Below are 21,803 nucleotides of genomic sequence, written 5' to 3' on the forward strand. Positions count from 1 at the left end.
TTCAAACACAACCAGGAACACAACTGTGGCAAAAAGCTAAAATTTACCCACAGTTATATACCTGGTTTTGAATACCTTTTTACCTTTGAAATACCCTGTATTTAACCTTTTTTTTAAACATAGTTCGCCGCAGAAAGAAAAGACAGACAACCATTGTGAAACGATAATTTAACTTTTATTTAAAATTTTTTTTTTTTTTTTAAATTTTTTAAAGTGCAAAAAACTTTTTTAATAAAGGTTTTAAACCCAATGGGCATTTTTATTAAAAAACACACATTACAATTCTGTGTATTGTGGGGTGGAAATACTGCTGGAGGGGCTGCGGGATACTTCGACACTGGGTGTGTGGAGAGAGGACTGGGATCGTGGTGGGGAAGGAACAGTTAGAGGTGAAGGTGTGGAAAAAACTACAGAATGGGTGGACATGTGGGAAGCAGAAGAGGTGGTGGGTGGTGGAGTGGAGGGTTGGGCAGGGACTGTAGGAGCAGATGATGTTGATGGAAAGTTGTATGGGGAAGGAGTTTGGTACGGGGAAGGAGTTTGGTACGGGGAAGGAGTTTGGTACGGGGCAGGTTGCTGGAAGTGGGGAGATGACTGGTACTGGGGAGGTTGCTGGTACTGGTGAGGTTGCTGGTACTGGGCAGGTTGCTGGTATGTAGTAGGAGGGGGAGGATGAAAAGTGGCTGGAGGGGGTGCAGATGTAATAGGAGGGGGAGGATGGAAAGTGGCTGGAGGGGGTGCAGGTGGAGGAACTACAGTGGTGGGAGGTGGAGGTTGGGAGGTAACCTGCTGTAGAGCACCGTGGCACGAATGCATTACATGCATCTGCTGGGCAGGAGAGAGCGTTTCCATGCGCTCCACAACAGACCTGAAAAAGGTGTGGTTTGGCGAAGATCTTGCTTCTGAATGCATGGTTTGCAGAAGTGTCTTCACCTCCAGAATGCTGGAGTTGATCTGCTGAAAGCCTGCGGAGATTTGCTCTGACAAGACTTTGAGACAGTTCTGGAAAGATGCATTCAGATGCAATAACTCTTGCGCATAACTCTTTTCCTGACCCCTCTGCCGCTGCCGCCCAGTACCCGCAGGTGTACTAGAGGCGGCAGGGGCAGAAGGGTGGGGTAAAGGGAAAGCGATCTCCTCACCAGCAGCTTCATGTAATGTAGGCGGCCACGATGCTCCTGTGCTGGTGGATGGGACAGATGGGTCGAATGTGTGGGAAGGCAGGGAAGGTGCAGATGTACCGGGGCGGTCGAAGTGTCCCTCGGTGCCGGTCTCCTCAGGGATCGCCTCAGAAGGGTCCAATCGTGCAGGCTCCCGAGTGCTGCTCACCGTGCTGTGGAATAAAGAGAAAAAAAAACAATTAAAATACTGACATGGTATGGCCCTGGCTGAAAAAAAAAAGTTACATCTTTTTCACATGTGGTGTGTAATATTTACCTTCTGGTGAGCATTGTTTCCCGGAGGAACGACAGGGCTTGTGCGTACTTGTACTTGCTCCTGCGTCCTCCAGATCCACTCGGGGCCCGCATCTCTTTATTGAACTCCTTCCTGAAACGATCCCTCACAGACCGCCACCGATTCACAATTCTGTTCCCTGAAACGAGAAAGGAGTGGTTAGTATACAACATCAGTGTTTCACAAACTCCAGTCCTCATGGTCCCCAGGGGTCATGTTTTCAGGATTTCAATAGTAAATAGAAATCCTGAACACATGATCCGTGGGGACCACGAGGACTGGAGTTCGGGAAACACTGGTTTACATCAAGCAACCGTTACTGTATATACTTACGCTCTTTAATCTGGTCCCGAGCTTCGAGGTCCTCCCAGCGGCCCACAAGGAGAGAACAGATTTCCTCCCAGAGTCGTCAGGTAATGATCAGGTCAGCGTGGCGGCGGTCAGCCATATTCCAGAGCGGCTCCCTTTCTCTGACGAGATCGATGAGGCGGTCCACATCAATCCCTCCATCCTCACCGTCAGAGTCGGGAGCACGCTGTGAAAGAAAAAGACAAAAATAACATAATTAGCCTCCACAAAAGAAATGAAATAAAAAGGGCAAAAAAAACAAAGCAAAAATATTTATACTTACACGCTGGTGACCGCCGCGTTGCTGTCGCCGACGACCCTGGGAGGCACTGCGAGGACCTCTTGGCCGAGCACCAGATTGGGAAGACTAGAGAAGAAAACAAAAAATGTTATGAGTTTGGATGTAGGCATTTGTTTGCTGTGTGTGGTCTGCAGAACATTGTTTTCTATGTGTTGTGTGTAGTGTGATGTTGTGTTTCTGCGTTTGATGCAAAAAACTTACGAATTGTGAGCCCACTCCAAGCGTCTGTCCACCCCTTCCTTCTTCTTCTGGGAGCTCCTCTTCATCTTGTGATTCCTGTTTTGAAATAAAAGGCAATGAATACACATATATTACAGAGATGATGGATTTTGGAAATAAAAACTTACCGTCAAACGCTGACGATGCGAGGGAGGGCTCCCAGAAGAAGATGTGCTGTCCTGTTGATGGCCAGACTCCATGGCTGTGGGTATTGCTGCTGCCAGTGATGCCATTTCTGCTGCTGCTGCTGCATCTCTTTGGCGGCTGTTGAATAAAGAGAAACAAAGGGCCAATGAATATCTTGATATTCCATGGCCCTAGTTTGGAGGAATGGGGGATTTGATAATTACCGTCTCTCATCTGCTTCTGGACTCCCCTCCCGTTCAGCATGCTGCTCCATTTGGGGTGGTGCTGATGGTGCTGCTGCTGCATCTCTTTGGCGGCTGTTGAATAAAGAAAAACAAAGGGCCAATGAATATCTTGATATTCCATGGCCCTAGTTTGGAGGAATGGGGATTTGATAATTACCGTCTCTCATCTGCTTCTGGACTCCCCTCCCGTTCAGCATGCTGCTCCATTTGGGGTGTTGCTGATGGTGCTGCTGCTGCAGATGTCTGCTGCCTTCTCCTGCGCCTGGTTGCTGTCTTGGGTGGCATGTTGGGTGTGGCTGAGGGTCCCATTGTCTTCCTTTTATATATCTCCTGTGGGCAGAGCTACTGAGCATGCTCAGACCAAAAAAACCGGATCCGGCCACCGGATCCGGCTTTCGCCGGATCCGGCGCATTGCGGCGCTCATAGGCTTTCATTGTGTGAAAAAGCCGGACGCGCCGGATCTGGCGTGTCCGGCTTTTTCGCCGGAGACAAAAAACGTTACAGTAGACGTTTTTTCCAGACGCCGGATCGCGACACATTGCGACACATTGCCGGATCCAGCGAAAACCGGATGAAACGCATGGCCATCCGGCGCGATCCGGCGCAAATGCAAGTCAATGGGGGGGAAACCGGATCCGGCATTGCATTTCGCCGGATCCGGTTTCTGTCAAAAGCGACGGATCGCGCCTGACGGCGAAAACCTGATGTGTGAAAGAGGCCTTACATAATTAAATTGCATTTTATTGCATGAAATAAGTATTTGCTACAATAGAAAAACAGAACTTAATATTTGGGACAGAAACCTTTGTTTGCAATTACCAAAGTCAGATCTTTCCTGAAGTTCTTGAACAACTTTGCACACACTGCAGCAGGGATTTTGGCCCACTCCTCCATACAGATCTTCTCCAGATCTTTCAGGTTTCTGGGTTGTCGCTGGGCAACATTGAGTTTCAGCTTCCTCCAAAGATTTTATATTGGGTTAAGTCACTTCAGGACCTTGAAATGCTTCTTACGGAGCCACTCCCTAGATGTCCTGGCTGTGTGCTTTACATCATTGTCATACTGGAAGACACAGCCATGACCCATCTTCAATGCTCTTACTGAGGGAAGGAGGCTGTTGAACAAAATCTTGCAATATATGACTCCACTCATTATTCCTTCAATACAGTGCAATTGTCCTGTCCCCTTTTCAGGAAAGCACTCCCAAAGTATATTGTTTCCCCCACCATTCTTTAAGATTGGGACGGTGTTCCAGAGGTTGTACTAAACCTTCTTCTTCCTCCATACACGGCAAGTGTAGTTGATGACAAAAAAATTCTATTTTAGTCTCATCTGACCACATGACCTTCTCCTATGCCTCCTCTGAATCATTCAGATGGTCATTGGTGAACTTCAAAAGGGCCTGGACATGTGCTGGCATGAGCAGGGGGACCTTGCGTGCCCTGCAGGATTTTAATCCATGATGGCATAGTGTCTTATAAACGGTAATGTTTGGGAATGTGGTCCCAGTTCTCTTCAGGTCATTGACAAGGTCATCCCAAGTTGTTCTGGGCTGATTCTTGACCTTTATCAGAATCATTCTTACCCCACGAGGCGAGATGTTCCATAGAGACCCAGACTGAGGAAGATTGATGGTCATCTTATGTTTCTTCCATTTTCTAATATTTGTGCAACAGTTGTTGCCTTCTCACCCAGCTGCTTGCCTATTCTCCTGTAGCCTATCCCAGGCTTGTGCAGGTCTACAATTTTGTCCCTGGTGTCCTTAGACAGCTCTTTAGTCTTGGCCATGGTAGAGAGGTTGGACTGTAATTGATTGGGTGGACAGGTGTCTTTCATACAGGTAACAAGTTCAAACAGGTGCAATTAATACAGGTAATGAGGGCAGAGTAGGAGGGCTTCTTAAAGAAAAGCTAACATGTCTGTGAGAGCCAAAATTCTTGCTGGTTGGTAGGTGATCAAATACTTATTTCATGCAATAAAATGCAATTTAATTATGCAAAAATCATACAATGTGATTTTCTGAGTTTTATTCTTAGATTCTGTCTCAGTTGAAGTGTATCTACAATAAAAATTACAGACCTCCCCATTCTTTGTAGGTGGGAAAACTTGAATCGCTGCCTCAAGGGGTGCGTGATTGCTCTGAGCTATAAAAGATCATTGCCTGGCAGAATAGACAGGTAGCTAGCAGCTACCTTCCGATGAGTGATAACTAAACTCCATAGAAAAAAAATTATTCCCAGATAACCCCATTAAGGGGCTAATAATAATGATCAAAAACATTTGCAGAACCCTTGTTCAGCAGCCATGTTGGTAGTCAGCAGCTACTGACCAGAGTCTCATGAACCTCCTCCTACTTGCTGGCATCACTGCAGCCTCTCCTGATTAGTAGGCCCTGCGTGACTTAGGTCCATTATATTGATGCTGTGCTGGGCTAATAAATAAGAAGAGGAGCCAGAAATTCCAGAAAGTATGAGGAGGTTCTCATGACTCTGGTCATTGGCCACAGGGTTGGATCAAGAAATTCCTCATATTTTTTGGGTTGGGTTCATTAATTCCCCATTAACTATCATTGATTTTGTTACTCGCATAAGTGGCTGACTCTCCTTTACCCATTCAGTCTTTTTTGCAGCTGAGGTTTAAAGATAGAAAAAGAAAATTGGGCACCAAATCTTTGCATAAGGCCCTGTTCACACATTCCATATTGGGTCAGTATTTGACATCAGTATTTGTAAGTCAAAATTAGGAGTAGAACAATCAATGGAAAAGAATAATAGAAACACCTCACCACTTCTGTATTTATCACCCACTCCTGGTTTTGGCTTCCAAATACTGATGTAAAATACTGACCAAATACTGAACGTGTGAACGTGGCCTTAGAGGAACCCAAATCTATTGCCTATCATATCTCTTGGCCATTAAAAATTATTGTCCGTCTTCCGCAGGGCTTTCTGATTTCAGAAAATAACATATGTTTTATAAAATTAAAAAATTATAACATTTTCTAACTGAATGCTTTAAAGTTTCCAAAATTTTTGCTTGGAGTCCTTCATTAGGAACCATCACTCTTTTTTTAGTGTGTAACTAGTACTGCAGAGACGCCAACTGTCTTGCCTGTGCATTTATGCAAACATCACCAAAATGTGGGTATTCTTGGTTGGGTCGGGCCATTCTCAGGAGTTTCAGGGGTGGGATTCAAGATGGTAAATGTTGATAACTATGCCACTAGATGACAGCAAAAAGAGCTCTTGAAAGCCATTAGGAATTGATAAAGAAATTTTGGAATTTTGTTGGCTTTTTATTTTACATGGCAAAATATAAATTTTATTAAATGAACTATTAATTCGCCATTCCCTGGGATTTTTTAAGTCCCTTTCCTTTTTTGTCTTGTGATATTACTTGTCATTTTTGGCCCCAAAATTAATCAAAATAGGATTCATGAATTTGGCGCAAAGTGAAATAGGGGCTTTCTTCCTGTCTTGAACAGTTTTCGCATATTGGTGCCAAACAGCCACAAAAATTGCAACAAAATTTTGGCGTACTGAAAAATACACCAGATAGGGAAGCTGCAGCAAATTTTGTGTCTTTTATTACAATAATAAAATTCGCAATTTATAAATGAGAATTAAAACATCTGGAATTGCTAGATTCCGCCCATAAGATGGAAAAAAAGCAACAGGATAGCACATATAAAATAGACTTCAAAAACTGCACAAATAGAATGATGGATTGGGTGCAATGCAAAAAGGGCACAATACTAGACAAAAGACAGGCGCAAAGGCAATGATGAATCGGGTCTATAGCGTTAAATGCTAGGTTATTGTCATGTACTACCTGAGACGTCCTGGTGGTGATATATTTCTTCTTTTGGTCCAGATTTCAATTTTTGACAATCAGTGAAGGCGGCGTTGAGTTCTGTGTTTCTTAATTTCCGCTATTCTAATTTAATTTCATTTTCTATAAAAAAATGAATTTCATTAAGGTCAAGAAAATAAGGAAATATTTTATATTATACCTATAAATGGTGGTTAAATAGTAATGAGTTACTACAACCGGTACTAACTGTTCTCGAAAATGGTAAAACATAACACTGGTTTAGTTTTATATCCTCTTTATTCCCTTTCCTCCGCACAGTGGTGCTCCTGCCACTTGTGTGCATGGAATAGCAGTGCAGTACATTTAAGTTGATGTAACCGGAAGCAGCTCCTTACACAGTTGACAGGAGCACCACTGTGCCTGGAAAACTTAAGAGGCAATATAATACAAATCTCTTCATTGGTACAATCTATCAAAAGGTAAGATCCTAACAAATTTAAACTTGTTCGCATAGTCTACTGATAGGCAATCACTTTATTAGAAAAAGGAAAACTCTTTAGTGACCCACCTAAAAGCCTAAACCCCATGAAATATACACGACTTAGTGTAATCTCATGTTTCTAAACTAGAATTTTCAAAAACAGTTTTCCATGCTGTATATTACCTTCATTTATTGTATGCTTCACACTCCATTTATTTCAGTATGTTGTAGAGAAAGGGGAGTTCAAAAACCTGTTGCCTGATTCATGCTAATGGTTATGCTACAGCATTTTAGAAAAAAAATATACTGTAAAGATCCCCTGCACTGCAGGAGATGATTGAAAGGCCTCTTGCTACGAGAGTTTCGGAGAAAATGTACTTGGCTGTAATCAGGCAACCAGGTTCTGATTCATCCTACGTTGGTAAAGCGTGAATCAGGAGACAGGATCCATTTGAGTAACTGAAGTCCTTTACTTTCTCCCTGCTGTTATAAGAAGCTGGTATACAAGAAAAATTGAGGTACAATAAATTAACTACCTTTATCCAAACAGGAAATATCAAGTACGGTAGTTTATGTAAAGAAAAGATGACAACTGATTAAGTCCTGTGATTACAGCAGCATCGACAGTGATTCTAGTTGGCAGTATATTTCATTTTGCAACTTAGAGGAGGTGAGAAAAATGTGTCAGGTGTAAAGTGATCAGGATTGTAGCCAGTCTGCTTCACTACTGCATATGTAACAAGATGCTAAAAATGTTCTATAAAATATTTAGAAAAAGTGCACACTAAAGCCCAAAATCTTTAATATGAAAATCTTTACAAAAATAATGTACATTAGCATCTAGGTGTACAATAAGGTAGATCAACCTGCTACATATAATATTTAGACTATCCTATTTGGCCCAAATTGTCCTACTCTTCCCATACACTGGGTGATAATTATTGCAACTAGCGAAAGAAAAAGAGGAGTAATAACATTCCAAAAACATTTCAGTTCTAGTTTTCAATTCAAGGAGGCTCTTTACAAAATGTAAGCTGCTACCTGTTTGAGGACCAAAGATGACTGCTCTACCTTCATAAATATCCAAAATTGTAGTTTTCATTACTACCTTATGATGCTCAGTGCAAGAAATCTTTAGAATACTGCTGATAACATACAGTATATCATTATCTGGAAAGCTCTAGATTTATCAACTTTCATGAAAATTACATGCACCATTTTTGGTACGTAGGCATAATCAGCATTACGTACCCCCAATGTCTCAAGTGCATCCTTTCTGCCCCTACCCTAGGTCGTTGCTCACATGACGGCAGTGGTGTCATCAATACCATCATTACAGACTGCTGCAACCAAATGCTGGTCTTACAGGTGAGGCCCATGTAGATGGCACCAAACTGCTGTTGACAATGATTGGCTACAGTAGTTACGTGATGTAATCATGACATCACAGCTGCAGCCATGGGGCCTTAGCAGAAATATAATACTGGATCAAACATCATGTAAGGGCTGATTTTGCTATGCTTTAACAGAACAGTCCTGTACTTTCAAAAAATAAATGAAAAGCCCCATTAAGGTTCACAAATGCATCATTGATAGCATCAATGCACTGATGAAGATCCTTCCAAATACTTCTCCTTTAACTCTTCCAAACATTAGCTTTTACAGTTACTTGCATCTCCTAAGAATGTCCCAAACAAGATAAAGCTTCAGTCTAATCAATATAGTTAATAATGGTAGTGTAGAAGTTTAGATTTTTTGGCCATGGGTTGATTTTATTATTCTCTTGGTTATCCACACTATAATTGGAAACCTTCATCAGCAAGGAGCCAAGGTCAAAGTCATCAAAGTTTCTCTTGTCCCGTAGTCTATGTTTCTCAACTACCACGCGGCTCTCGTCAGACTCTTGAGAACCTTTTCCATAAAAATTCATCACTTCTAGTATTGCTCGATACTTCATAAGAATGAAAGCGCCAACAATATTCTAGAATTATTCCTTTCGGCTGCAAACCGAAGAAAAGATCATTTACAGACAATTTTATGTCTGCCTTGCAAAAAAAATGAATATTGGGAAACATAAAGGTGGATTGATTAGCTGCTTCAATGATTCCTTCTCATGAGGAGGATAAAATTTAAGGACGCTAATAAAATGCATCCATAGCAATAGCATACGACGTATTAATGAGACTGAAGGCTGCTAAAGGTTCCTTTAAGGAGAACTGAAGATGAAAATAAATACTAGTTTATAAAACGATATCATGTTCAAGTCTTTAAAATTGTTTGCACATTTATTAACATTTTCTACGCACATATAGCGCCGTCACAATATGAGTATAAGCTTTTGTGGCCGGGACGGTTTATAATACGGATCTGTAATAACGTATGTGAGCTGTGGAGTGTGAAATTACAGTCTGATGAGCTCAGCAGAACAGTGTGGGTTGTGTACCACTGAAATTAAAGATCAAAGGTATTAAAGTTTATATTACCAAAACCATCTTGGGTGGCAAAGGTTGGTGTTTCTCGAGCCCAGCCTATTCATTAATTCATCTAAGGATGCCATTTATTGTTCTGACACTTGTTGAAAAGAGCATAAATACCATAGAAGCAGCACGTTGGGGTTCTTGGAAAAATGGAGAACATGCATAGATGGTCCTATCCTATTTTTTTTACTAATTGGCAGTGACCACTTAGAAATTACCTTCCCCAGTGAAAATCAGGGTTGCCAACCTTCGTGAAATAAATGGACTATCCATAAAATTAGGGCACTTTTTTGTCCAAGTGATAAAAAAAATCTTAAAAAAACAGAGAACTAGAGTCTAAGCTAATATGCAAAAATACAAAATTTATTAATAATAAAAATGTGACATATAGTAACAATACATATAGGAAAGCACCACATAGTATATATACATGAGCAGAAGCAGATAGTCAGAGGGTAAAATAGCTGCAGTCATATGTTAAAGTTTGGGCACCCCTATTAATGTTAACCTTTCTTCTTTATAACAATTTGGGTTTTTGCAACAGCTATTTCAGTTTCATATATCTACTAACTGATGGACTCAGTTATATTTCTGGATTCAAATGAGGTTTATTGTACTAACAGAAAATGTGCAATCTGCATTTAAACAAAATTTGACCAGTGCAAAAGTATGGGCACCTCAACATAAAAGTGACATTAATATTTCGTAGATCCTCCTTTTGCAAAAATAACAGCCTCTAGTCACTTCCTGTAGCTATTAATGAGTTCCTGGAGTTCCGAGATGGACCAATGAGATCTGGAACAGGACCTGGGCACATGACTCCCGATCTCCAATGGGACATCGTCTTGTGAGCATGCCCAGTAGGAACACAGAGGGACTTAGTCTCTGGAGCGATCTGCTGCAAAGCAATCTCCTCTGCAGTAGAAAGACAGCAGGAGACCGCAGAATGTGAGCCTCTGGGTTCCTGCAGAGCAGAGGCAGAAACCTGACGCCTAACAAGTACTGACCCAATTTTATATCATTGGTCATAGGGCTAGCCAATAAAACACCAGACAGCACTCATCTTATGTATATGGTGGAGTGAGCAAGGCCTCTGGAAAACTATGAGATAAGTTGTGGCACCACTACTCCAATTCCTCCCCTTCTACCCCAAAAATATGCTGGCTGAATGGCCATGTCTGATAGACAGAAGTGTCAGGTTCCTAAGCCACATTGTGGCTGACTGTATTTGGAGCTGACTCTGCAATTCCTATGGTAGTATTTTGGATACTGTTGTTAGGGGGGCTCTTAGGTTGCCATTGATGTTGAGTTACTACTGATGCCTTGGCTAAGGCCACGCAGCTCATGCTACTGTTATGAAGATATTGTGGCCCAGAAGAGGGCCCCTTTGCAGAGACAATATATGGCCCAAGTCCAATAGCTTATCACAATGCACAATTACACCTGCTTTGGAGGTAGACATGGGCCCACTTACCTCTTGAACCCCTGTGCAGCCCCAGGGGTGGATATACCATTGGTGCAACTTGTGCCGTTGCACAGTGAGCCCAAAAGGTAAGGGGACCACTTCCACCTCCAAAACAGGTGGAATTTTGGATAATAATGAGCTTTTGGTCTGCAAAGGGCCCCATATATTCCTGCCTGTATCGGCCAGTGAGAAGCCCAATGGTACATCTGTGGCTGTTACAACTTTTATTATTATTATTATTATTATTATTAATTATTTTATGATGTGGCTATTGTGCCTGCTGTTTTTATGGTGGACCATGGTGGATGTCTCTTCTTTGGGGATCATTGCGATATGTGAAAAGGGCAATGTGAAGCAAATGTCTATCCTTCTTTCTGACAGCTCAAGCGTGACGTTTATGAAAATATTACTTTTCATTCACTGTCAAATGCTTTGAAGAAGCGTCACATAATGGAAAGCCCTTGACCTATCAAGTTCTAAGAATAGCTTCACAGCAGACAAAACCGCAGAAACCAAGGGATGGTCTACATAACATTCATCTGTTGTCTCTGCTACAGAATTTTCAATGTATAATAACCATCCTTTAATACCAGGGAGATTGTGCGGATGTAGTTGAAAATTTCTTTTCATGGTTGTGAGCTGTGAGAATGGAGAGGATTCCTTCTGGAAGACTTTGATCCATCTCGTGTCATCTCTACCTGGGCAAGGTCACTTGAAGAACGGCTCATCCTTCGCAGCCAAAGGTTATTTATGTGTGTCACTTTAATGAGGATATTATTGCGGCATATTTTGGCCAACTAATCCCCAGGTAATCCAAGGAATCACCAGCTGCATATATTAGATGTAGCCAGAGTGCTATCTATCTATGTCAGAGGCTCGGAAGAATATCGTGGCTTACAATTATTTGTCCTTTACGTGTGTCACCAGAAAGACAGTCAGGTTACCACGCTCTTACAGGCACGATTGATAGAGTGGATGATTATTAGGATCCACATGAGAAATGACTAAATAAAACACACAATAAAGGTTCTTTTTAACAGACTTTTTTGATATTTCTCTATTATGTTTTCATAAAGTATACAAAAATCACGTTGAACATCATTGAATTAGTTCTTTAAAAAACTACTCAATAATTTAAAAATATATCTTATTTCCTTTAGAAAGAGATCACAGTGCATCTCAAATACAGAATTTTTTTAAATTCATTTTTTTTTCTAATTATACAATAACAATAGTAGGATAATAAAAAATATAGAAAAAGGAGTTAATTGGGATTAAATCAAAATAAAAATAATTTTACACATAAAAGCAAGTAAACATTTAAACAGAAATTGAAAACAATGGGGCAGATTTATAAATATTTTCTAAGGTAAAGACGGTACAAATCGAAGACAGAAGATGGAAAAAGTGCAAAATTTAGCTCAGCGGAGCACAATGTGCAGTAGATTATTCTAACATATTTGCCATGGTAAAATTTTGAATATAATATCTTTTTCAAATTTTTGCAGATATGTTTCCTACTGAATCATTACAGCTTTTTTTTTCCAATATCACTGGATAGACATGGAGATACTGCTTTTTGGCAAATTGTTGCCAACACTAGAGAAAGCTTGAGAGGTTACTGCATACTGTGGTGAGTTCAATGCATTAACAGTATTTGCATAAGCTCCTTTGCTCAGTCTAGTAATAGCCGGCCTCTATAAAGAAATATTGAGATATTAAAGGGATTTTTTGTGGCCTGGCAATATAACTATTAGTACAGGCATTGAATGCATGGAACAATTAAACACAATGGTACCATACTTGAGAAAGACATCGCAAAGAGGAAGGCTTAGTGTATGTGCATCTGCCCCGATGCGCGTTTCGGACCTTCCTTCGTCAGCAGACTCAATGGTACCATTGTGTTTAAATCATTCTATGCAGTCCATGCCTGTACTAATGGCTATATTGCCATGCCACAATTTATTGACACCTAGCCACTTGATGTTTATAGAGGAATTGGAAATATATTCAACACTGTGAATACTAGTTGCTATTGTGACAGTCACTAGCAACTATCTATCCTTATTCATACCATAAAGCAGTTATAAGGTGCTATTTATTAGCCCATATGGCGACTTTTTGGTCCCAGGTGTGGACCATTCTCAAACTGGAGAAAGGTTCACACCTGGGACCGAAACGTCACCATATGGGCTAATAAATAGCACCTTATAACTGCTTTGTGCTGTAGTGCTGCTTCAACTTTTTTTTATTTATTTGGAAGGACTGGTATGTATGTATGAGGCTTTGCACCCTACACTCAATTGCGCTGCTTTTTAATATTTTTTCTATTCTTATTCATATATATTATTATATATATTATTTCCATATACTGTATGCTATAATAAAGGGATTATATTTTTTATTATATTTTTTATTACATTTTGGACTTCTTGATCATTATTCCTTTCCTTTTTCATGTCTCTCATTATGACGATCTGTCCATTATAGTCCGATATTTGGGTAGCAGTATGGATATCCTGTATTAACTATAACTCATAAACTGACAATGCTACCATCGCTGTTGTTGAGGAATCTTTATTGATAGGGGAGGTGTTGAGGTGTTTAAACAAACCCTTATAATATTATAACAGCAACATGAAAGACAAGGATGCATCTATACTAGGTGCAGGAGTTGCAATCGCAACTGGGCACCAGAGACTCCAATTGCCCTTATGAGATGAGCAATACTAATAAAGACCTGTGATATTTGGGAATCAAGTTGGACATTTTACATTGGGGCCCAATAGCTGCAAGTTACACCACTGTTAAATCAAAAAATGAAGTTTAATTCTGGTGTGCTCCTCCCACAAGTGCTATGATGATAGTCCCTGAATCCTCACATACATTTTAAATAGCTGTCGAGCACTCCTGTATTCTCTATGAGAGAGCCACAGCCAGACATCTAAGGCGAGGGCCATCTCAGGGGGACAGAAGTATTTGTAGTGCAAAATTGGCCAGATCCCTAAATCCTCTGACAATCATCTGTCAAAGGCCCCCATAAATATTTGTCTGTTGGCAGAATCCATCTATATGGGCAGGTTTACCTAACGTTAGTCTAATATGAATGGGGACCATCAGTCCATAGTGCTCTGAGCTCTCTGCCTTTGTAGCTCCACAGCTTCTCGTCCTCTGGTCTTGAGTATCGGCTCTAGCATTCACCAGTCACACAAAAGAATAGGAGAGTCGTTATGGAGCCCTTGATGTAGAAGTCGACCCATATGGTATAATACTTAAAAAAGTAGGAAAACCCTTATATGTACAACTATTATAGTTCTCTGATCAAATTGACAGCCATTCAGGAAACTTAATATAATAACTCGGATAGCCTCTTTAAAACTGGACACCATGAGGTTTCATGCCAACAGAGTCTAGTATAAATACAAAAAAAAATCAAAAAATATCATTCTTTTCACCAAAACTGCTTGCGCAAACAAAATCCAACATGTCAACATTAACGGCACAAAATAATGACTCTTGCAGTGTCATGGAGACCTAGTAGTGCAATGAAGTATGATAAACTTGGCACTACGGATGAAATACAGGGTAGACATCTCACTCTTGATGACAAGTTTAGCTCAAACATGATCAATAATTCAAAGAGTGAGTTCTTTCCAGATGTCAACTTAAAATTAATGAGCAAAAGATGCGTCTCAAATTAAGCCGGTGTTGGGAAGCATTTTCTAGTATTTAAAGGAAGGACTGAGAATAATCAGTGGTTCACCTTATAAATATATTTTTAAAAGTCGGAATCCATATTTAATATGATGGGATTTTATAATGTACTTATTATAAAGACTAATCAATTCCTTAACTTCTATGATGAGAGCTGACATTGGGCTCAATAGCTACAAATAGCAAGAAATGCCTTGTTCACACTAATGAGTACACAGCTCTGGCATGACAGGTATTGATGAGACCTGTATCTTCTAGAAATAACATGCCGATATGTTTAGTCTGGTGGCACTCAGATTAGTACTATCAGACTGTGGTATGTAGATGTGTCCCTAATAGGGATGGGCGAATCCTGAAATACTCGGAATCGCTAGACTCTAACGAGTCCGACTCGGAAACTCGCTACTCGTTGCGAGTCTAGCGAGTCCAATATTAATGAATGGGGATGCGAGTATTGCAGCGATTCCTGTGCTGCCATTTTTTTTGTTCCGCTTACTTCCAGCATGTGGCTGTGCACACCATGCGGAAAGTAAGCAGAACAATTGTGGATGGTACCCACGGTCCGGAGGAGAGGAGACTGTCCTCCAGGCTTTGGGTACCATATCCCTGTAAAAAATAGAATTTAAAAATAAAAAATATTGTTATTCTCACCCTCCGACGTCCCTCGCAGCCTTCCCGCCTCTCCACGCATCCGTTCCCAGTAGTCCTTTGTGAAAATGCCCGCAATGGCGTCCGTTCTCGCGGGATCGCGAAGTCTCGCGGTCATTCGCGCGTCGTCATCGCGAATTACCGCGAGACATCGCGATCCCGCGAGAACGGACGTCATCGCGGGCATTTTCGCAAAGGATTACTGGGAATGGATGCGTGGAGAGGCGGGAAGGCTGCGCGGGACGTCGGAGGGTAAGAATAACACCATTTTTAATTTTTTTTTACATTCTATCTTTTACTACTGATGCCGCATAGGCGGCCTCAGTAGTAAAAAGTTGGTCACACTTGTCAAACACTATGTTTGACGAGTGTGACCAACCTGTCAATCAGTTCTCCAAGTGATGCTACAGATCGCTTGGAAAACGCTAGCATTTTGCAAGCTAAATACGCTTGCAAATCGCTAGTTTTCCGTGGGAAAATCGCGGGAATTTAAAATGCGATTTTCCCGCGGAAAGGAATTCCGGAATTCTCGCGGTAATTTCCGCGAGAGTTCCGGTACGTGTGCACTTAGCCTTATTTGCATTGGACTCGTTACTGTGCGAGTAATCGCTTGGAAACTCGCAGAGTACCGACTCCTGCGAGTCCCCTACTACTCGCAGAGTAACGAGTCCTAACAAGTAGATTCGCCCATCCCTAGTCCCTAAACCTTCCAAGTCTGTTGCTCGATTGCTTGTTCCTGTAAAAGCTATTCTTCAAGACCCCCCATGAACATACAGTACATGTTCATTTTGAATCACCATGCATGTATTCTCAATTGAGGAAAGAAAGTAAGTCACTTATCTTCCCTGAAAACAAAAGGATCAGTAGAAGTGAGTAGAACATATGCAGTCCTTATTTTACTTTCTGGTTGGGGAGAGTACGGAGGTCCTGAAACACAGAAAATCTTTGGCTGGTCCAGCTGAAATCTGACTTTGCTGTATTGTGTAGGAGACATCTATAAACCAAGCTTTTATGTATTGCAGGTGTCTTCTGTGACTTTAATGCTATCTTTAGGCTAGACCATTAATATTTGATAACTCCTGGGTCCAAGTCTCAACCCTTATGAAAAAGGGGAGCCTGACCTTGAAAAAGGAGAATAATAGAATCATAGAATCGTAGAGTTGGAAGGGACCTCCTGGGCCATCTGGTCCAATCCCCTGCTCAAAGCAGGATTCACTAAATCATCCCAGACAGATGTCTGTCCAGCCTCTGTTTGAAGACTTCTATTGAAACTACTGGAACAACATGAATATCTTGAACTGTCCTCCCACCTCTCCTCCTGTTCCCTCTTTGACCGGCTACAATCTGGCTTCCGACCGCATCACTCAACTGAAACTGCTCTAACTAAAGTCACTAACGACTTACTAACTGCCAAGAGCAAGCGATACTACTCTGTCCTCCTTCTCCTGGACCTGTCCTCTGCCTTCGACACCGTAGACCATTCCCTCCTGCTACAGACTCTCTCATCTCTTGGCATCACAGACTTGGCTCTATCCTGGATCTCATCATACCAAACAGACCGAACATTTAGTGTCTCCCTCTCACACACCACCTCCTCACCTCGCCCCCTGTCTGTTGGTGTTCCTCAAGGCTCTGTCCTAGGACCCCTACTATTCGCCATCTACACCTTTGGCTTGGGACAGCTCATAGAATCCTATGGTTTGCAGTATCACCTCTATGCCAATGATCTACCTATCTGGACCCAACCTCGCCTCCTTACTGACTGAAATCCCACAATGTCTGTCTGCTATCTCAGCCTTCTTCTCTGCTCGCTTTCTCAAACTGAACATCGACTAAACAGAATTCATCATCTTTCCCCCATCTCACTCTACCTCTCCACCAGACCTATCCATCAATGTCAATGGCTGCTTTCTTTCCCCAGCCGTGCACGCTCGGTGCCTTGGGGTGATCCTCGACTCTGCGCTCTCTTTCAAACCACATATCCAAGCCCTCGCCTTCTCCTGCCGCCTCAAACTCAAAAATATTTCCCGGATCCGCTCATTCCTCAACCATGAAACCACAAAAACACTAGTGCATGCTCTTATCATCTCCCATCCTCGACTACTGCAACCTCCTACTCTCTGACTTCCCCTCTAGCTCTCTGGCTCCGCTCCAGTCCATCCTACACTCTGCTGCCGGACCAATCCACCTGTCTCCCTGCTATTCCCCAGCCTCCCCCCTATGCCAGGCCCTTCACTGGCTTCCTATTGCCCAGAGGCTCCAATTCAAAACCCTAACCATGACATACAAAGCCATCCACAATCTGTCCCCTCCATACATCTGTGACATGGTCTCTAGGTACCTACCCGCACGCAACCTTCGATCATCTCAAGATCTCCTTCTCTACTCCCCCCTTATCTCTGCTTCCCACAACCGCATACAAGACTTCTCCCATGCCTCCCCCATACTCTGGAACTCTCTGCCGCAACACATCAGACTCTCACCATCAACGGAAACCTTCAAGAAGAACCTGAAGACCCACCTGTTCCGACAAGCCTGCAATGATCCTCGGTCTACTGTACCACCGCACGACCTGCTCTACCCTCTCCTACTGTATCCTCACCCATCCCTGTAGATTGTGAGCCCTCGCGGGCAGGGTCCCCTCTCCTTATGTACTTGTGTGTCCCTTGTCTTACACATGTTTGCTATACTTGTCTATATTTCCCCTTTTCACATGTAAAGCGCCATGGAATAAATGGCGCTATATAAATGCATAATAATAATAATAATAATAATTGAAGGAGAACTCACCACCTCTAGTGGCAGCCTGTTCCATTCATTGATCACTCTAACTGTCAAAAAGTTTTTTCTAATATCTAATCTGTGTCTCCTTCCATTCAGTTTCATCCCATTGCTTCTAGTCTTTCCTTGTGCAAATGGGAATAAAGATGATCCTTCTACAATGTGACAGCCCTTGAGATATTTGTAGACAGCTATTAAGTCTCCTCTCAGTCTTCTCTTTTGCAAACTAAACATTCCCAAATCCTGCAACCTTTCCTCATAAGACAGGGTTTGCAGACCAGTCACCATTCTAGTCGCTCTTTTCTGAACTTGCTCCAGTTTGTTGATGTATTTTTTAAAATGTGGTGCCCAAAACTGGACACAGTATTCCAGATGAGGTCTGACCAAAGAGGAGTTAGAGGGCAATAATGACTTCATGTGATCTAGACTGTATGTTTCTGTTAATATGTCCTAGAATTGCATTTGCCTTTTTTGCTGCTGCATCACACTGTTGACTCATGTTCAGTCTGTGATCTATTAGTATACCCAAGTCTTTTTCACACATCTGATTTGACCACATCACCTTCTTCCATACATTTGGAGAGTCTCCCACATGTCTTTTGGTAAACTCAAAAGGAGCCTTACAATTTTTATGTGCAAGTTAAGACTTTGTTCTGGCCAATCTACTATAAACGCCACCTCTGTAGAGCGTGTGGCCTATTGTGGTTATATACACAGATAGTACAGCAATTATGTGGGTATTCAGTCTGTGATCTATTAGTATACCCAAGTCTTTTTCACATGTGCTGTTGCTTAGCCCTATTCCTCCCATTCTGTATATGCTTTTTTCATTTTTATTGCCCAGATGTAGTACTTTGCATTTTTCCCGGTTAACACTAGGACTACTGGACTCGTGACCCCGCCTAGAACTACTGAAAGGAGTCATTTTGACTCCTTGCTTGTTTTCGTTTATTTTTAGAGTTTCATTTGTGGTTATTTATTAATAATTATATTTTTTGTAATGTATTATTATTTTGAGATCCAACAGTAATGCTTTTGATTGTTTTTTTTCTGCTTTTCTTATTTTTCTACAGAAAATAACAATAATTATAATAGACGTTTTTCAAAAAAATTTTTTTATTCAAGTGCACACATATAAACAACAACTGAAGAACAAAAAGCAGATAAAATGTAGGTGGAGGAGCATAAAAATGAAAATATGGCGCAGAATTCACCTTCTAAACATTTGGTGTTTCGCATTTTAGGCATTGCCTTTGATTTATGGCAGTACATTGCCCACACAAAGACTTACCACAAGTCTTACAATTGCCGACAGATCTATTTTTCTTGCACTTTTCTTTGATCTGGCAAAATTTTGTTTGAACCATCACTTCTGAGCATGTAGAAACTTGGGACGTGGAACCCTTTTCCCTATCTGTGACATAAGGACCACTCAACTCTCTCACAAGCGTTTGCAAAAATGCCTTGCGTGACATTTTTTGGTGGGTAATCTCCTTGAATATTATCCATGCATTTATACCCGCAAAGTCTAAGGCATTTTCAAATGCATGAACAGGCCATCTCCTTGTGCATGTTCGTGTGGTATATTTTCGTGCCATCTGATCCACTACATCTACTCCATATTTTGTTTCATTGTAAAACTTTACCGTTTCTGGAGTTTTTTTAGCGGAATCAGACGCAACAACAACATCTGGATGGACGGAACTCAAAATGACAACATTTTTGTTGGGCTTTCCTTGATATACTGTAAGTGTAAAATGGTCTTCATTTCTAAACACTTTAGTGTTGTACAATTCCTCTTTCATGGATTTTATTTCTTTAGGCACTTCTCGCCTTATCTTGTTCAGTGTTCCCACGATGGTTGTTCCTTTGCTTTTTAGCTGTTTAGCTAATTTTACTGAAGTAAAATAATTATCGGTTGTAACATTGCGACCTTTTTTCAAAAACGGGTCCAATAACTTCATTACCACATGGTCAGCTAAACGGTCCTCAGCACGGCGTGTGTCATCTTTTGCCTAGATAAGGGAAGCCATTTGCCAGATATTTGCTCTCCTTATCAACAGCTAGCCAATATTTGTGGCCATATTTATCTGGTTTGGAAGGCATGTACTGCGTGAATGGACACCTAGTTTTGCTTGGGAAAAGTTGCTCATCCACCGTTATGTATGGGCCAGGTTTGTAACACGCAATACAATTTTCAATAAACCTGTCCCACACAGTAGAAAATAGAGCAAACTTGTCCGTTTGCAGTCTCTCCGATCGAGTAGATTTCTCATCAAATCTGATAAGATAAGAGCCTAGAGTAAACAAGCTATTTTGTTCAGTATTACACAGTAATACAAGCAGGTAAAACACAAGGAAAATGTGAAAAGTTGACATGTAAATTGAACTACATCTATATGAACATCAGGGTAAATAAGACAGAGTGAAAAAATTATGCACAAAACTTTATAGCAACATTTAGTGACAAAAGGACCTCAAAATATAGTAGGGAGTCAAAATGACTCCCTTCAGTAGTTCTTGGTAAATTTTGAAAAAAACGTGCAAATTTTTCACCAAAATTATTTATTCTCACAAAATCTTTTTTCACATCATATTTGAGGAAAAGTCACCGAGTTTCAAGCTGGAATTCTGAAAAATGTAGTCACAGAAGAGAAATAAAAAACGAAAGGAGTCAAAATGACTCCATCAGTAGGTCTAGTGTTTAAAAACCATTCTGTTAGCTGCTGCCCACTGCTCCAGTTTATTTATATCTTTTTGAATCTTCTCTCTCTTCTCTAGTATTAGCTATCCCTCCTAGCTTTGTGTCATCAGCAAATTTAATCAGTTTACCCTCAATTCCTTCATTTAAATCGTTGATAAAGATGTTGAACAATACAGGGCCCAGGACAGAGCCCTGTGGTACTCCACTTGAGACATTTTTCCAACTGGAAGTGTAAGCCATTTACGACCACTCATTGGGTCCAATCACTAAGCCAGTTATGAATCCACCTATCAGTTGCCTTGTCCATTCCATACTAAGCCATTTATTCAATAAGGATTGTGTGAGATACTTTGTCAAATGCTTTGCTGAAGTCAAGATATACTATATCTACAGCATTTCCCTGATCCACCCAATCAGTGATTCTGTCATAGAAGGAAATTAAGTTAGTCTGACATGACTTATTAGTTACAAACCCATGCTGACTCTGTTTAATCACTTCATTCTTGTCCAGGTACTTACATACATGCTGTTTCAAAGATCTTCCCTGGTATAGAAGTCAGACTCACAAGCCTATAGTTGCCTGGGTTCACCTTCTTCCCCTTTTTGAAGATAGGAACAACATTTGCTCTTCTCCAGTCTTCTAGGACTTCTCCTGTTCTCCAAGAATTTTCAAAGATTATGGAGAGGGGTTCCAAAATTTCTTCTGCTATCTTTCAGTACTCTGGGGTGTAATTTACCTGGACCTGGAGACTTGAAATCATTTAGGTTAGCTAAGTGTTTCCTCACTATCTTTCTGTTTATAGATATCCTGGATTCTTCTATTCCCTTAATAGGATAGTGAAGAACAGTTGATGTTACATTTCCTTTCTGACAGAAAACAGATGCAAAATAGGAATTTAAAAGTTTGGCCTTCTCAACATCCTGTCTTACCATTTCATAATTTTCATCCTTTAAAAATCCTATAGCATCTTTGACTTTTCTTTTACTTTTGACATATCCCCAAAATCCTTTATTATTGCTTTTGA

At 41.1% G+C, this 21,803-nt stretch overlaps 1 protein-coding gene across 16 annotated transcripts in view; it reads right to left on the reverse strand.

The window, feature by feature from the left end:
- MYT1L (myelin transcription factor 1 like) overlaps window positions 1–21,803 on the reverse strand; it is a 729,735-nt gene that overhangs the window by 450,623 nt on the left and 257,309 nt on the right. For all 16 annotated transcript variants that reach the window (XM_073568131.1, XM_073568128.1, XM_073568134.1 and 13 more), the window contains one exon: window positions 6,527–6,649. The gene's annotated coding sequence lies outside the window, so the exon portion shown is untranslated. The remainder of the gene's footprint in view (window positions 1–6,526; window positions 6,650–21,803) is intronic.

This window comes from Dendrobates tinctorius, unplaced genomic scaffold (genome assembly GCF_039654945.1).
Source record: "Dendrobates tinctorius isolate UK_male_01 unplaced genomic scaffold, ASM3965494v1 ptg000021l, whole genome shotgun sequence".
Lineage (NCBI taxonomy): Eukaryota > Metazoa > Chordata > Amphibia > Anura > Dendrobatidae > Dendrobates > Dendrobates tinctorius.